Below are 18,441 nucleotides of genomic sequence, written 5' to 3'. Positions count from 1 at the left end.
GCAGCACTTTGGATTGGGAATTAGGAGACAAATACATAATAATTCACACATGGTAGAGGGCAAAAGGAGTAATGTGGAAATTCTACTGGGACTACTTTTATCTTTCACTTTTATTTTGCCTGTTTTATCATTTTGGAAGAATTGCTGTGTGTGTTTTTGACTGAAGCAATTCTTGATAGCAGGGAGATTATGTGCTTTTTGTGATGATAAGTGCTTTGAGAGAAGTATTTGGTGTAATGTCAGTCAATTCGATCACTGATATAGTGATCATTTAAAAATTGTTCCCTCTATCACAAAAGGAATGCATGATTTCTCATAGATAATTTCAAACATAAAGATAAGCCCCAGTGGGGAATCAAAGCACCCCTACTTCCACCAAATTGCTAAATTGGGTCTGTTTTCATCTTCTAATGCAAATATATTTACAAAAACTCATCTGTTTACTCATTTGTTCATTCAACAAATAGATGCTGAGCATAGACTAGGTGCCTGATGTTGTGCTCGATGCTATGACCACTTCAGTGAATACGACAGACAGGGTCTCTGCACTCCTGGCACTAGCCAGGAGCGACAGACAGTCACTAGATATGTAAGCGAAGAAACAAATGGGAACATCAGTGGTTGTGATAAATGCTTTGAGGGAGCATTTATCACCGGTGAGATGGAGACTAAGTGTAGGGGTCCTTTTTAGACATGGTAGACAAGAACCAACTCTAGGAAGAGATTTGTAAGTCCAAATGTGAAGGATGGGAAGGAACAGTAAGAGTCAGAGAGAGAATATTTCAAGTAGTGAGGACACTCAGTGAATACACAATTTTTATCTTGCCCTTTTCCACTAAATATAAATGTCCACAATTTTTTGTAGACAACTCTTACGGTGATATTTTGTAATTCAGAATTTTTTGAACTCTTGAAACATATTATGGTAAGGTACCCATATTTAGTAGCATTTTCAGCAGTGTCTGGACAGCACCCTGTATTCAATCATATGAATATTTCTGAAGTGAAGCATAAGAATAATCACACTTTATGAGATAAATAAAGCCTCTGAATAGTCTCACTTCCAATTAGGTTTTGGTGTCAAATGAGTTCTAGTGAGATTGGGTTTTTCTGCCAAATAATTTATATATAAACTTCATTTTTTGCACTTTCTAGGTTTCAAGATCACGGGTAAGAGGATTGTGGAACAATATTCCATGACACAAAACATCATAGGGGCATCTGGGTGGCTCAGTTGATGAAGTGCCAGATTTCAGCTCAGGTCATGATCTCACAGTTCATGGGTTTGAGCCCCGCGTCCGGCTCTGTACTGACAGCTCAGAGGCTGGAGCCTGCTTCATACTCTATGTCTCCCTTTCTCTCCACCCCTCCCCCGCTCATGCTCTGTCTCTCAAAAATGATTAAACCTTAAAAGAATTAAAAAGAAAAAATAATTCATGTTTTTGTATGTTTAGACTGTCTCCACTTATTGTTCTTTTAGCCTGCTGGGATGAACCTTCTTCAACCCATGTATTTGTGCACATTACTAATGTTTTTCTTAGGAAGCACTGATCTGTTATATAAGGGATGGGCAAAAACATTTTTATGCAGATTTTTATATAATTTGATATTTTAAAATATCTTATCAAAATTGGAGACCTCTCAAAAGGCCTTCCTAATTATAAGCTTAGCTGAGAGTAATTCTTTTCATAACATCATATTTATATTAAATTTAAAGGCAATGACAACAGCAAAAGGCATATCTTTGCTTCCGGTTGGTTTTCACCTTAATACCTTTTCACTCCTCCACTTGCAACAGAAACTACATATATGGAGTGACTGGATTATTAACCACTAAAATGTAGCCACTCAAGGGAGGGGGAGAATGTACTTGGTTTATTTTCTATATCCAAACAGAATGATTCAGGATCTGTGCTTATAGAAAAAGCATCCTTCATTTAATTATAGAAGCACGGTCATGTGTGCAGATTTCCGGGCTGTCATTGTCTTCTCTGAGCTTTTATAGAACTGATCATGCATCTGACCTTCTTGATTAAGATCAGCCTGGGGATAACTCCAGAATTTAGTCTTCAAATCTTATTCTGCTCAGAACGTGACAGATCATTCCCTTCAAAGCAGTAACTCAATCAGTTCCTCACATCACCTCTGGCCTAGTCATGTGTGATACCAAGGCCACACTTCTGCTATGCACCCTCGTAATGAACCATACGCTCTCTTCAATAGTACCTGGGTTTTTCAAATGTTATGCCAGTTCTGATGAAAACTTTAGGATCAAAATGTCAAATTGTTGCTGTTTGTTGCAAACACAATTTTATCATCTCTGTTAATTGTTATTTTAAAGAGTATACAGTTTGTTTGAAAAGCATGTAAACTTTAGCAACTACAATATGAAATTCAAGAATTCTGCCATTATTTACACATATATATTTCAAGAGCCAGATGAAATTCTTCTTTACTTACACTGTACAATCCACCTTTATATGGGCCTATTGTACGCATACAGGATGTGTTCGAGACCCAGGCGCATTATTAACTCACTCTTCCTTTGGATCTCACAGGCTTCTCTAGCATAGATGTCTGTCACTGAGATCTGAATATTTTAAAAATTGGAATGTCAACATTATTCTTCTTGGAATAAATGAAGGGACTGTGGGTGTGAGTTGTGGCTGGTTGCTAAGAATATCTAATCAGGTTGCATTGCTATAGCAACAGTGTTGCTAAGACTTTAAAGTTCCCCTGCAATCAGTTGGAATTCATAAGTGAAAGACATTGTTTATCTCAGTGGTTTTTTAAAGTGATCCTGGCTGGCATAAGGCAGGAATCCCATAGTTTGCAAAGTAATGATACCCCCAGTGAACTGCATTCTATTTTATGATTAGTTCAGAATACATAATCTACAGTTCCAGGGTGATAATCTAACAGCCTGTTTTTAAAAGTGTTTCTGTTTCATGGACTCTATCTAATTCAAGGGCATTAGTCCCTGACTCTTCCACGGGTCCACAAAGTAGCCAGACCATCAATGATCACACATTGATTAGTTGCGAGGAAAAGTATCATTTCACATTTCTGTCATACATCAGAACATTGATAAAGCCAAAAAAATTCTATTAGTGTTTATATTTCTTTTTTCCAAAATGAAAATAACATTTTTTGAATTGTAGTTTACATACTTCTTATCTAAAATGCAGACAGTTTAGAAAGCATAAAGCAGATAGTTAAAATCTAGAGGTAACTACTTTTAGTATCTTGTAGTAAAAATCATGTATATCCATATTTGCTAAATAAATAGATATAAAGCCTGTATGTGTTTCCTGGGCAGTGTGTTATTTCAAAGGTAATTTTACACTGGATTTTTAAACTGCTTTAAAATTGTCTTCATGTTTGCTTTATTATAGTTTTGAACACTTCTTTTCCTTCATATGTACACTCAAAACCCTGCAGTTGGTTGGGGTTAGTCTCAGAGTTGAAAGCCTCTGTGTTCATTAAATACCTGCTCTGTCCTATTCTAAGAGGTATTCAAAATATTTAGTTAAGGATTTTGTTAACCACCATCTTAATGGAACATAAAGCCATCACTTTTTTCTTGTTTTAGTCACTAAACTTTTAAATGAAGGAAAGACATTGTATGACTGTTTCATTTCAACTTTGTAATGTAGCATTCGATTCGATTTAAAGAATTAAAATAACTACATATTTTTAATGTTTATTTATTTTTGAGAGACAAAGAGAGAGAGAGAGTACAAACAGTGGAGGGGCAGAGAGAGAGGGAGACACAGAATCGGAAGCAGGTTCCAGGCTCTGAGCTGCCAGCACAGAGCCCGATGTAGGGCTCAAACCCACGAACTGTGAGATCATGACCTGAGCCAATGTCGGATGACCGACCGACTGAGCTACCCAGGCACCCCTAAAACAACTCCATGTTTTTTTCTAAAACAGGTTGAGCACTGAAGACTGAAAAGCTAGTTTTAGGGTGACAGAATGTGTGGTTGAAATGAGGCACGACTGGAAGTAGTATTCCTGCTGTTTGTCATCTCACAGAGACCCAGAAATGAAAATAAAACAGAAAGTCTTTGAGGAGTCCGTGGGATGGCTGGCTAACCATTAAGGACTGAGCTGCTTGTGGACCTAAGAGATAATAATAATAACTAACAATTTTTAAGAAATAAGTATGTGCTGGGTACTATTATAAAGATTTCATTATTAACTTATGTAGGCTTTAGGATGCCTCTGAGGGTTTATTTTATATGCCAGCCCTGTAGGATTTCTGTTATTCCCATTCTATAGAGAAGACACTGAGTCAGAGTAAGGTTAAACAGCTTCCCAAGGTTACATGGCTACTAAATATCAGAGCCAGAATTTAAAACCTAGAGTTCACTTGCAGAGCCCTCTTTTAAAACCACAGTACTTTGCTTTGAGAAATACCGTGTCTCTGTTTAAGCTAAGCTTTTCTACTGGGGATTCACAGCCCATGATTTCATCTACAGTTTTGCTGGTTGAGAAACGTGCTTTTGGTTCTGTTGGTTTATCCAGGGGTTGGACTATCTTTAGTGGTTTGCTCACAATAAGTCAATGCACAGGGTATGGATTCTAAATCATTTAAACCATTTACAAGGGAAGATACAACAGATACACAGACTAGTCATCTCCACAGAGTACATTTCATTTTCTTTTTATAAATCTACTCACAGAAGCAAGTTATAAATCAGAAAGTTCTGATGAAAATGGAATTAGAATAAGTATTTCTCAAAAGAAGTTTTCATTTTCTTTTTTTAAAATTTTAAAATAATTTTTTAATGTTTTATTTATTTCTGAGGGGGAGTAGGGGCAGAGAGAGGGAACGAGAATCCCAAGCAGGCTCCACACTTACAGCAGAGAGCCAGATGCACGTGTGCAAACTCTACCAGCTGCGAGGTCATGACCGAGCTGGGAAGTCATCACCTGAGCCAAAGTTGGACACTTAACCGACTGAGCCACCTAGGTGCCTGGAGAAATTTTCGTTTTCATTGTATCTGATTTTCTGTAATTCTAGGAATATATTATGTCAAGATAATAAAAAGAGGTCATCTGAGATCGAAGCACCTTCTCTTCACAGCATTACTGATGAAACTACCCAGTTGGTATTAATTGGTTGTTCTTCATGCATTTAGCTCACCTTATGTTTTGGTAAATGACAATTTATTCATTTGCTGACTGACTTGAAGAGGTTAAGGCAATATTGCAAAGTGGTTTAGGGCCATGACTTCCGCAGGACTGACTGGGTTCAATCCTGACTTTGTCCCTTGATAGCTATGTGCCTTTGAAGAAGCTACTTTTCCAAGCCTCAATTATCTCATCCTTATAAATGGGAATAATAGGGGCACCTGGGCAGCTCAGTGGGTTAAGCATCTGACTCTCAGTTTTGTCTCAGGTCATAATCCCAGTGTCCTGAGATTCAGTCCCACATCTCTCTCCCTCAGCCCCTCTCCCCTGTTCATGTACTCTCTCTGTCTAAAAAATAGATAAATAGATAGATAGATAGATAGATAGATAGATAGATAGATGGAAATAATAACTATTGTTATAGATTGAATGTGTTCCCCTCTCATCCAAATCCGTATGTTGAAAACCCATTGGTATTAGGAAGTGAGGCCTTTGGGAGGTGACTGGATCATGAGGGTAGACCCCTCATGGATAGGGTCCCTATCAAAAGAGACCCCTCAGAGCTCCCCTGTCTCTTCTGCTATGTGGGGGTACAATGAGAAGTCAGCAGTTTGCAGCCTGGAGGAGGCCACACTGGCCATCACCACTCTGGCAGTCTGACCTTGGACTTCCAGACTCCATAACTGTGAGAAATAAATTTCTGTTGCTTATAATCCACAAGTCTGTGGCATTTTATTATAGCAACCTGAAGGGACTGAGACATCCTTGTAAAATTCCTGTACAGAATAAATGAGAAAATGTGTGTAAAGTGCATAGCTATGTCAGTCGTCTAGGATTCGGAAGCCAATTTTCTGTTCATATTGATCAGACTGGGGAGATATCATTTCTATAAGTGGGGCTCATAGAACATTCTGCCTATTGTTTATGGAGTAGGTTTAAAGAAATTGTTAGAAATAGCTCTGGCACCTAATAACTGTGTCACTTTTGGCAAATCCCTAACCTCTTTTAAGCCTTAATTTCCCCCTATATTTGAGAGTTATAATAATACCTAATTTTCAAGGTTGTGATAAAGTTTAAAGATAGGATGAAAAGAGACTTAGCTCAGAGCCCTAAATAAATGCTAATGACTACGTTTTACTAATGTGACTATTTGAAATTTTAAAAGGTCTTACTTTCTTGATCATATGCCCAAACTTTGAGAACATCTAACCTGTAGCTCTCTATGTTCTGTTGACTGCCTTTTTAGTTGTTGAACTAAATGTTATGAATTAATGTGTTCATAAAGTTGTTCACAGTAGCAGTATTATTAGGATTTTTTTCCCTTTTCTACCAGCAGTTTCATTGCTCTTAGTTCTACTTCATGAATAATGAAAAATATGTGGATTGTTGGATCACATTGAGTCAAGTTCCCTTTTCTGTGCAAACTACGTGGTCTAATGATAATTGTTAGGTAGGGTGTCATTTCACAAAAGGAATTCAGAAATACCTTGAAAACTTGCCAGATTTTGAATTCCCAGTTGTGTATATTTTCTTTTGTTCATCATGTTTTTTTGTTTTTTTTACTTTCATGAATTTTGCTTGTTTATTTTGTAGAGGATTGAATACAATTCAGCATAAATTCAAAAAGTCTTCCTCAAGGTTGGAAGATTAGCATCTTGTACATTTGGGGAGATGAGCAAATAAGGAGATGATGGTATGGTCTTTAAAAGTCAGTGTTAGCAAAACACAAACTTTCTTATGGGAAAAAAAGATATAGAAGCATTCAAGAGAATTATAAGAGAAAGTTCTTTTTAGATAGCTTTGGCTTTTTTGTTCTTAATTATTTTAACATTTTTATTCATTTTTGAGAGACAGAGAGAGAGAGAGTATGAGCAGAGAGGGGCAGAGAGTGAAGAAGACAGAGAATCTGAAGAAGGTTCCAGGCTCTGAGCTGTCAGTACCCAGTCCGATGTGGGGCTCAAACCCATGAACTGTGAGATCATGACCTGAAGTTAGATGCCTAACTGACTAAGCCATCCAGGTTCCCCTCATATAGCCTTATTTTATTCCAAATTTCCTTGTAGGTGATAGGTTTCCTATCATTGAGGGAAATTAGGGAGAGGTCAAGAAGTCTTAGAGATATAGGAACTTCCTCTGATGTGTGGCCCACAGAATCTTTTATGGACATTTTAGTGACTGGGAAGCACAAACTCTTATAGGTTCGTCACTCAATGAGTTCTGCTCAGCAACTCATAGCTCATGTGCCAAGTGGTGATGCAAGACAGTTTTGATGAAATGGTAAAATTGTCACTGTTTTTGTTTTGGAAAATAGCCCTTTTCATTTTCAGAGTTCCTACTATCTCTTCCTGCTCTGGCATGCTCTTCCCCATTGTCTCGCCGTCTTCACTGGGCTGCCATGTTGCCCCTGCAGAAGACTAAAAGTCTACCGAAGGCATTAGCTGATATGATACCTCCACTTACCTCTTGTGGCAAGAGCTGTGACACATCTCCCCCACTGTAGGATTTTTGCTTTTTACAAGCGCTGCTTTCAAAACCCAAAGGAATGGAAAAATTATAGAGAAGGAAAATGGATCCAGGGTAACAGTGAAGAAAGGATTTTGTTTTTTTAGCGACTACCTACAACATTCTGTCAGAGAGACTTGTCATGGAGAGATTGTGGGAAGGTAGCAAGGATTGTAAGGTTCAAAGGGCCTACTTTTGCTACTATTGTCCCCTGTCCTGCTGAATTTACGGCTCAGCAGGATTGTCTCTAATTGCCAACCTCACATCAGCTTGGAGGGCTTGGGGACCACATCTCTATACCCCCAGCTTGGTTCCTTTCTCTAGCAGGTAAAGGAGAATTACTGTTACCACTTTCTACTGTTCCCTTCACTTTTTTTCTAGGCAAGTATACCCTTAGAAATGTGGCACCCAACTTCAGAAATTTTTGTGGGTACCTACAGCAAATAAACAGCCCTTACTTTTTTTAAAGAGTTTATTTTTATGTAATCTCTACACCCAGCATGGGGTTTAAACTCACAACCCTGTGATTGAGAGTCACATGCTCTACCCACTGAGCCAGCCAGGTGTCCTAACAGCTCTTAATCTTTAATTTAAAAGTGTCTCAAAGGCTTTGTGGCTAATTTTTTTTACTTCATTCTATGCTGAAGGATTGTCTTTTGCAAAAGTGTATATTCCTATTTTGTTTAGCTAAATATTAAACTTATTTCATATTCCTTGAGTACATTATATAGGTTAAATTTTTCTAAGTACCCATTTCACTTTTGGGAAATGTCCTGGGTGTGTGAAAACTCTGATTTGGGCAGTCTTCTGTTTTTTGAACAGCATTGTGGTTGACAATAAGGACTCTGAAGAAAATAAAAATAGAAAAAGCAAAGGGTGAAGCCCAGTGTGCAGTATATATGAGCATAAAAGTGTTTTTGTTTTTTTGGTTTTTATTTAAATTCCAGTTATTTAACATACAGTGTAATAATAGTTTCAGGTGTACAATGTAGTGATTCACCAATTCCATACATCACCCTGTGCTCATCATGACAAATCTGCTCCTTAATCCCGTCCACCTATTTCACCCATTCCCCTCCCCGCCCCCGCCCTGTAACCACCAGTTTGTTCTCTACAGTTATGAGTCTGTTTCTTGGTTTGCCTTGCTCTCTTTTTTCCCCCTTTGCTCTTTTCTTTTGCTTATTAAATTCTACATATGAGGGAAATCATATGGTATTTGTCTCTCTTTGATTTATTTCGCTTAGCATAATACTCTCTAGCTCCATCCATGTCATTGCAAATGGTAGTATTTCATTATTTTTTATAACTAAATACTATGCCATTGTGTGTGTGTGTGTGTGTGTGTATACACTAAATCTCCTTTATTCATACATGAATCGATGGACACTTGGGATGTTTCAAAATTTTGGCTATTGTAAACGTTGGGGTACAAGTGCCCCTTTGAATCAGTAGTTTTGTATCTTTTGAGTAAATACCTAGTTGTAAGCATAGTAGTTTTTGATTTTTTTTTCCTTTCAAGAGAAAGCTCGGCAAGACTGAAGTCTCTACTTTGGCCTATCATAGAAGAAAAAAGCTAAAACGAACATTGCAGAAATGAGAACTATAATACATTTTCTGAAGACTCTAGAATTTAGTTAGTTGACTCTTATGAAGTATGCTACAACTGTAAATCTTTTAGGAACCCATATTACTTGGGTTCCATCCAAACCTTGGCTTTACATCTCTCATTAACATGAATATTTTCAGATGAACCTTTAATGCTCCAGTTGTTTCAAGTGTACTTGAAAATGGATTAGAAAGCCTTGGCTGGTGAAGGGTGAATTTTAGCCACGGCATGCAATTTGTATGAAAGCTCCTATTAACTAGACACACCGAGCCAAAGGTATATGATGCAATGAGATCCGTACTGATTGTTCTGAAAAGCTTTTTCTCTCTACCTTTATTTCAGTGTCAAATGACCCATGCGGCCTGATCCTCAGATGTTGAAAACATTCATTTTCCAAATAATTGGATGTGGTGGGTGTAAAAGCAGAGGGCTGCTGAGATACTCTTTCTTTTGTAGACTTAATGGGATAAAAAGAAGAAAAGTTCAAAGTAATATGTGTGAAAACAATGGGAATTTATCACCCATCTTGATGATATTTCCCTTGAAAATAACAAGATGAAATGTTTAGTGCATTAGACTTTTAAAGAGTGCTTTCTTTGTCAGTCAGTCTCACGTCTGCCTGTTCAGACTGATGAGACCAGTATTCTGTAGCTGGAGGCAACTGGCTGAAATTAATGATATAAAACACAGGCAACTTGACAGCCGGTCATTTTACAAAGCTAGTGGTTGTGACTTGGAGAAAATGTGAAATTACGTCTGTCTTGGAGGAAGGGCCGTACTTTGAGGGATTTGAGTCATTGACCATCAATCAAAACACCAGCTTAAAATTAAAATGCATGGTTTTAACTTTGTGGCAAAATCTCTAAGGAACTGTTGTGTTAAGAGTCAATGTCTTAGGAGTTGCTCGTATTCTCCTAGGAGAAAGAAAAGTCTATGTGAATGGAAGATAAATTAAATCATTCCTTACCATTTGACAGCTTCCCAGTTAAGAAATTTAGTTTCGGCATAGGGTCTAAAGGATGTTTTCTTTATGTGGTAAGTGAGATGATTTTTTTTTCAGAGCCATAGCCAGGGGCAACCAAAGTGAAACTCTATGGAATATACCAATTCTAGCATTGACATGGTTTCTGTTCCCAACATCCTACAGAATCACAGGAGCCTGAGGCCCGGGGTTTGTTTCTGCAGATTGTCTCTGGCCTGTTTCAGCCGCCAACAGGCAACTGCTTTCGTCCTTTTCTTCCTGAACGGCTGATTTTTGGCTGGCACCTCTCTTTTCATCTTCCCCGCTTCCTTGGGATGTGAATGAGCAGAGGTGGGTTGCTGATTCTTGTAAGGATATCAATTTCTTTCATTAATTCTATAATTCTCTGTGATTATTATTCCTTTCATTTAAGTTGACACATAAATCCAAGGTGAAGCCAAATCTGCTAAACTATTGGACTTCTTCCCAAATTAACTAGTTTAGGGGAACAATGTCACCTTCTTATTCTTGACTGTTTATGATAGGATTTCAAAACTTTTAATTTAAATTAGCAATTAAAGATGTGTGCATATACTTACATTTAAAGATATACATACTTATAGATTCTATATAAAAAAACTAGTTAATGTCTGCCAGTAGTTTTGGGGGGAGTTTTTTTTTTGTTTTTTTTTTTTTTTAAATTTTAAACTATCCCTGTCAAAAATATTTTGTACTGAGGCACCAGGGTGGCTCAGTAGGTTAACCGTCCAACTTCATGATCTCACGGTTCATGAATTTGAGCCCCATATCAGGCTCTCTACTATTAACCTGGAACCCACTTCAGATCCTGTCTCCCTCTCTCTGCCCCTCCCGTGCGCATTCTCTCTCGCTCTCTCTCAAAAATAAACATTCTTAGAAAAGTGTTTTGTATTTCTCATTAATATCTAGTTAAAAGTTCTCATCAGTTCTGTCACTACACATACAGTGTGAAATAGATACACAGAGAACATGTTACTTTAACTACACTTGTAAATAAAGTTGTGAACACACTTTTCTGTATGAGAAATCTGCCCTACATTTATAAAAGTTCTTTCAAGCAAAATACTTTAATTTAAATGTTTTGATTTGTTCCTGGATAGCCTTTAAATTTATGGACAGAAAGAAATCAGGTGAAACAAAACACACACAAAATATTCCAGAAAAAATTGTATGTGTTTTTAATGATTGAATAAACACAGCTATTTTTATTCTTGTTAGTATTTAAATTTTTTGAAAGAATGGACTCAGTGTTAAAAAAATCAAGAGGTATGTATTTATGAACACAGATTTATAATAATTTTAAGCCTAAATACTGTTGTACATGAGAAAATTATAATGGCATTCAACCAAATTCAGTACTTCTGAGAATGTCGTTTTGGACCTATTATTACATTTTAAGGAGAAAGCTCCCATTTTTCTGTTTTTTACTAGAGTTATTTCACTAGGCTAAAATCTGAATGAAATAGCCAAGCTATTTTTTATGATCATAAAAATCCAGAAAAATAATGCACATATTCCTAAATATAACTGCATGTATTTAAGTTGTGGATTTCATTTCTAAACTAAGTGTACATGAAGGAAGCATTTCCTATCATCTAATAAGTGTATTGCAACTACATAGATAATGGAGCAAACTTCAAAGATTGGTTGTTGTTTATTGCATTAAAGATTTATTGGCTTGCAGTGCATGAGTGGCTCAGTCAGTTAAATGGCCGATTTCAGCTCAGATCAGGAACTCACAGTTTGTAAGTGAGCCCCGCGTTGGGCTCTGCTGACAGCTCAGAGCCAGGAGCCTGCTACAGACTCTGTGTCTCCCTCTCTCTCTCTGTTCCTCCTCTGTTTGCACTCTGTTTCTCTTTCAAAAATAAAGATTAAAAAAAAAGTCTTGCTGTGATTCAGAAGAGCTGTGTAACTGGCTATTCAGTCATTAGATTGATACCGGCTGTGCAAAATTTTTTCTATTTTAAGTATTTATCAGCTAAAATATTTATATGCAAGACATATCCCATTTTCACTGTCTTGGATTTTTTATTTTTGCTTATATTTTTTGACCCCCTGAGCCAAAGAAATCCTTCTCTTTTGTTTATGAAATAGTTTTAATGATAAAGTATTTCTGGTCTGTATTCTACCAAAAGACAGATTCTTAATGAATTTATTTGAAAAATGGAGAGAAGAGTGTATCAGTTCATTTAGAGGATATGAGTATAAATTCAGGGCATTGCTTTGGGTTAGAGAAATAGAATAAATGATTTTTTTTCTTTCTTTTAACTGTTTTCAGCAGATACTCATTTATTATAAGGCAGGAGGTATAGCATTAATTAATAAATAATAATGGCATGAAACATGTCCTTTGGAATGCAGTTCATGGCTTCTTGCCCAGGACAGAACAGCTGTTTCTGCTGAATTATTGGAATGTGAGAAGCAATGATGTAAAAGTCTTCAAAGCACAGCAAGTAAAGGGATTTTTTTTCTCTTAAATCCCAATGAATAGATGCTTTTATACACAAAGAGAGAATTCAGAGGGCCCTGTACTTTTTGAGCACAACACTTCTTCCCTTTACACATTCCCATTATTCCGCTAGATTCTGAGTATGAGATGTTTCAGGGGTTTCTGGTACATAGACTATTCTGTTCTCCCATGAACCACTCAGAAGCAGATCCCCTTGGAGTCTTTCTAGGGTGAACACCTGTAAACCCTCTGCACGGAGAGGGTGGAGAGCAGCCAAGAGAAGGGAAGCTTGGGCGTGACAGTAGTGTGACCCGTAAGGGCCCTGGAGCTGAAGGACCTTAGAGTAGATCCCTGCTCTGGCTCTTCTTAGCTCTAGGCACTTGGTCAAGTTACTTAACATTTTTATGCTTCAATTTAAAAAAAAATGATCAATCTTAGAGGGTCCTTAGTGAGTATTAACAGAAAAAAATAATGTAAAGCAAAAAGTTGGGCTTTTTTTTTCATTTTATTTTTCATTTTATTCCAAAGCATTTTTCAATAGATTTATTGTATAGTAGGCAACATTTATGGTATTGAAAAACCTGTTTAAAAATAAACTGGAATGAAAATCAAGGAGATTCTGGTCAGACCCTACTAAATATTTTCTGTACGATTTAGAAAAGTCATTTAACTTCTCTAAATCTCAGTTGATGTATCTGAAAAATGAAGGCAATAATGGCTTATATTGATTCTATGCTTATTACATGCTAGGTACTTTGCATGTCTTAGTTGATTTCATCCTCCTGGCAACCTTAAGTGATAGGATCTATTAACAATGTTAGACAGAGGAACGGACAAGACTGAAATCTGATTCCATTCATTTAAAGAGTACCTACTGGACACCTACCATGTGCCAGACCCTTTGTCTTGAAGCTGGAGATGTAGCCACGAGAAACGAAGACAAAAAGGGCAACAGCAGGAGCTCTTGTAGGCCTCTGTTCTAACAGGGGAAGTGAATGAACAAATGTTTTAAAAAGAAAATATAGCATACATTAGAGTGATAGTGCAAAGAAGAAAAAAAAGAAGGAGAAAGCATGAAATGTGGCATGATTTGTAATTTTAGGTGCAGTCACCAGGGATGATCTCATGGCAAAAGTTAGCATTTTGAGGGTAAAAGCCTGAAAGGATTAGAAGAATTCTAGAGAGAGGAAAGAAGGAAGTGTTTGAATTTTTAAATGCTTCCCTATGCTGCTAGTTTAAACCTACCCACCTCTTTGAGCTCTTGAGATCAAATGAAATAATATGAATAACCTTTGTAAACAATAAAGCACTAGGTAAGAAATAATAATTATTATTCAAAGGAGGAAGAGACCGTTGTGATACAATTTAGAATCAGACAGAGGTCTATTAGCTTTTCTTGACTCTTTTGATCCTTAAAACTACATTTTCTAATACAGAAGACAATGTGAATTCACCTCTTAAGGCAAATCTTCATAGGGAAAATACATCACACCTCTATCTACCAGATGTAGATGCATCACTGAATTTCAATAGCTCTTTGGCAAGTTTCTTAATTTCTTAAATGAAGGCAGTGTGGGCTATCAGAAATTTCTTTCTCCTCTTGTGATATGAAGTTCAAATAATGCAGCTCTTTCCAAGTTTTTTTCATAGTCCAGTAATCATTAGTCACCCATATGATTCAGCCACACCTGACTCAAAGCTAGCACTGAAAACACTCGCAATTTTTGTAACAGCTTCGTGATTCTCTAATGACCCAGATGAGACCAAGTTAGCCAAAATGACTGACCATTTATTCCAGTGATTAAATCCAATATGTCCTCTCATTTTTCATTGTTGTTTCCTTTAAGGTAATGTGGCTTTAAGTAAGAATTCTTCCAATGTATTTGCTGAAGTTTAAGAGTCTGTAATATAAAAAAAGATGTATTTAGGGGAAATCTCCTACAACTAAAAGAGGGTTTTCTTTTCAGGCTGAAAAACTGTCAGGTCATATAACTCAGAAACTTTAAGCCTTTTATTAATTCTGACAGTAGTGAATAATACACTCAGTGAAGCAACTATTGATACCTTAGGTGATGCTTCATGTTTAATTCCTGTTATTTTTAAAAATAAACTTTAAATTTATAACATTCACATCAGTTTTGTGGTAAAACAGCTTCCCAAATGTATGGGGGGAAATGATTTAGAGAGCCGCTGGTGATTGACCCTGAGTTGAGAAAGCATATTCATAGTAGAATCAAGGCGGGGGTCGGGGGGGAAGTCCAAAGTGGGTTCCTGAGGAGCAGAGAGCTAAGTTCTTTGGACATTTTTTACTTACATCTACTGAATTGGACCCCATTTTATCTCTCTTATATGATTTTTTAAATGCCAAACAACATTATCTTGGAAAATCACTTTGCCATCTTTATAAGCAGATGACTTTTTGAAATACATACATGTATCTGTACTTCATTGGCTGAAATGTTTTATGTCTTTGTGGTAACCTCTCTTCCCTATGTGATGACTTGTTAAATCTGTGTTACACACAAGTATGTATTAGGTGATCTGAATCACGGCTTTTGAGGAGCTTAGAATCTAAAGGGAAAGAAAAACCACTTAGATAAGACTGTTTTAAGAAGTAACTAGGCTTTAAAATATTAACACAACATGAGGCTTCCTATTTTGAAGTCAACAGCCCTTGGACTGTTGACTTTTCTTTTTCTAAATCATTGGAACTTCTAAATGTGTCTCCTGTTTAGGTAATTTTATATCAATAGATAAAAACTTTGGGTTTCTTTGCTGGTCACAGATCTGGCCAGTTTGCTTCTACAAAGAATTGTGTGTGCACATGTACATGTTTGTGTGTATTTTTCCCCCCATGGGAAGGGAAAGTAGGGTAGACGATCAATCCGTGTGTACAGTGTTGCAGATCATATGTATGTGATAATACACAAAAGTCTATACATCATTATTTTACAGCAAATTCAGCATCATTGTTCCCATCATTTATGAAGTGTACGTTTTACCAGATTGCAAACAGGCTTAAGAGGGAAAGCGTTATTGCTGTTAAATTCTATTCTAGTTCCTTCTCCTTAAATTGCATATCTCTCATCTGTATTGTATTTGATATTCAGCTCTAAGATAATGGCATTGTCTAGCTGGAAGGGACTCTGGCACCAACCTTTCACCCTTCACAGTGGCATAGAGTGGTTCAGAGAGGTGCCGAGTACTTGGTGGGCCTGGAGCCCTGGTCACATCCGACAGGCTCTAGACCATTGCCAGAGAGCAGGCACTGACTGTATGTGGAGTTTTAGGGTGTTTTGCATCCTTAGAGCTAAACATGATAAAAATTTTAAAAACCAAGAATATAATTGCCACTGCTTCTGTCAGTGACACGAATTCAGGGAGTTAAGGGAGCGGCTCTGGTGTCATAAGAACCATGGCTTATTTTAAGCAGAAACTTCATATCACCTTTCATTGACTGGATGATGCAATAATAAGTCCTGAAAAATTAGCCAAATTTGCCTTGTTCTGCTTTTTCCGTCCTGATGGAAGCAGAGCTGCTGAGTTTCAAGAGGTTCGCATGATCGGGACAGTGAAGTGACAGCTGGAGAGAAGATTTCTCCTCCTGTTAAATTCTTACAGAAGTAATACACGTTAAGATGGATTTTAAAAAATACGTACACAGTTCTAGGAGTGTCTAATATCCAAAACTAGTTTGGAGCATGGGTGGGAAAGGAAAACAGGAGTGCATCAGTCCCTAAATGAGGGCCAAAAAACAGAGTGAATTCAGATCACAGAAAGCACTTTTAAAATGCTGCAAAAATTTTCCTTGCTCTACAAAAACAAACAAGTGAACACACACACACACACACAAATTCAAGACACTCTAGGGGACACTCCTAACTGTCCCTGCCAGGAGTTGTGTAGCTATAGCAATAGTCACATGGCCTGTGGCCAGTGTGGCCGTGTGAAGTACTCCCGGACAAACCCAGTTCTCCTGGGTCTTTGTAAGGAATGTAGAGCTTTTATCTCGAAGACTCCACGGACATTGTGCAAATTTAAACACACCTCCACTTCCCAGCCTTACAACGAGTGTACAATGAATACAGTGCACAATGATCAGTTGAGGTTAGCTGATAGTACAATTTAGGTTATTGGTGCTAAATATTTGGTAGTTGCAAAATTTCAGGCCCTGTGGTAGTAGTAAAACATATGAAGAATGTGTTACTAAGCATACTAAAAATTAATCTTTTCCAGCACATATTTTCTTTTAGGTTTTAAACTAAACGAAATCTTTCTTTAAAAAAAAAGACTTGTTTTTTTTAAAAATCATTTTAGGTTCACATCAAAATTAAGAGTAAGAGAGATTTGCTATATACCCCTTTTCTTTACATTTACAGTTAATTGAATTACATTGTTAGAAACTGTATTTCATGTTAGTTTTGTACCTCTTGGTTTCTGTACCATACAATTGATACTCTTGGAATGTTCTCTCATTAATTATCCAGAAACTAAAATTCTGAGTCATTACCTTTTTTCCCCAAATTCTTACATTTGTAATCCTTGTACAAAGTGCCCCTCATTATTCCTTTCTGTTCTCATTATTTTCTTTTGCTCTTCTCCACCTTCTTCCCTATTTTATCCTAAAAATAACAAGGATCAATCCTTAGATGCCACTCTATTAACATTGCATTTAAAAAAAATTTAATGTTTTTAAATTTATTTTTGAGGGAGAGAGAGACAGAGAGAGACAGAGACAGAGACAGCATAAGCAGGGGAGGGTCAGAGAGAGAAGGAGACACAGAATCCAAAGACAGGCTCCAGGTTCTGAGCTAGCTGTCAGCACAGAGCCTGACGTGGGGCTCGAACTCATGAACCGTGAGATCATGACCTGAGCCGAAGTTGGACACAACCAACTGAGCTACCCAGGCACCCCATAACATTGCATTAAAAGAAAAAAACCCTAGCATATATAAAGGGACTGCCTGCATGAACATCCCCATCCCTGACCCTTCACATGGTGTAAGAGTTGAGGCAGCACGGCGGTATATATGTGGGTGTGGGGAGTCTCGCTGGCTATTTTTATATACTTTACTACATTCTTGCCATCCCCTTCTCACATTTTTATTTCCTGATAGGACCATTTCCAGTTGTATTCTTCACTTTGTCCAAACAAATGTAGATTTCTCTCTCTCTCTTTCTCTCTCTCTCTCTCTCTGTTTCTTTATGGGTAATCTCCAAACTCCTGGTATATAATGTTTCTTCTATTCAAAACATTGCTAGAAATTAATCTTTGTGATATTTTCTAAAGCTTCTCTTGGATCATACCTACATTTCTTCAAAATGAATAAAGCTATCTCCTTATGCAGTTGTAATTAACTTTGTATGTTTTTTCTTGGGTTCTTGTGAATGGTTAATGAGTACCTCTTTCTTTTTCTTTGTGAAATGTATAAAAGCACATTGCTAAGTGTTGGGGGAAGGGAATTATTTTGTGGAAAGCAAGTTTTTGTGGGATGTGGCTGTATGAGCAGTGTAACTAATAGTTAAGTAATTTGAAAAGTGAGAAATTATACATTGGTAAACTTATATAGACTATTCCATCTTTATGTGCATTCATTTCCTACCTTATAAGGAGACCAGAGACATAAAGTAAAATTATAAATTAAAATAGGAACAGACAGGGTAAATTAATGAATGAAACTCGATGGGCATAAGAAAAATTGCTTGGTTTCTTGGTCATTTTGTACTTTGACATTGATAGACACA

The 18,441-nt window shown here is 37.0% G+C and overlaps 1 non-coding gene across 1 annotated transcript; it reads right to left on the bottom strand.

Annotated features, from left to right (window-relative positions):
• Nucleotides 1-8,133: 8,133 nt before the first annotated feature.
• TRNAE-CUC lies at nucleotides 8,134-8,206 on the bottom strand. The gene has a single exon. It is a non-coding gene; the product is annotated as a tRNA-Glu (tRNA).
• Nucleotides 8,207-18,441: the final 10,235 nt, after the last annotated feature.

The sequence above is a fragment of the Suricata suricatta genome, chromosome 1 (genome assembly GCF_006229205.1).
Source record: "Suricata suricatta isolate VVHF042 chromosome 1, meerkat_22Aug2017_6uvM2_HiC, whole genome shotgun sequence".
Classification (NCBI taxonomy): Eukaryota; Metazoa; Chordata; class Mammalia; order Carnivora; family Herpestidae; genus Suricata; species Suricata suricatta.
This window is presented reverse-complemented; position numbering and strand designations above follow the sequence as displayed.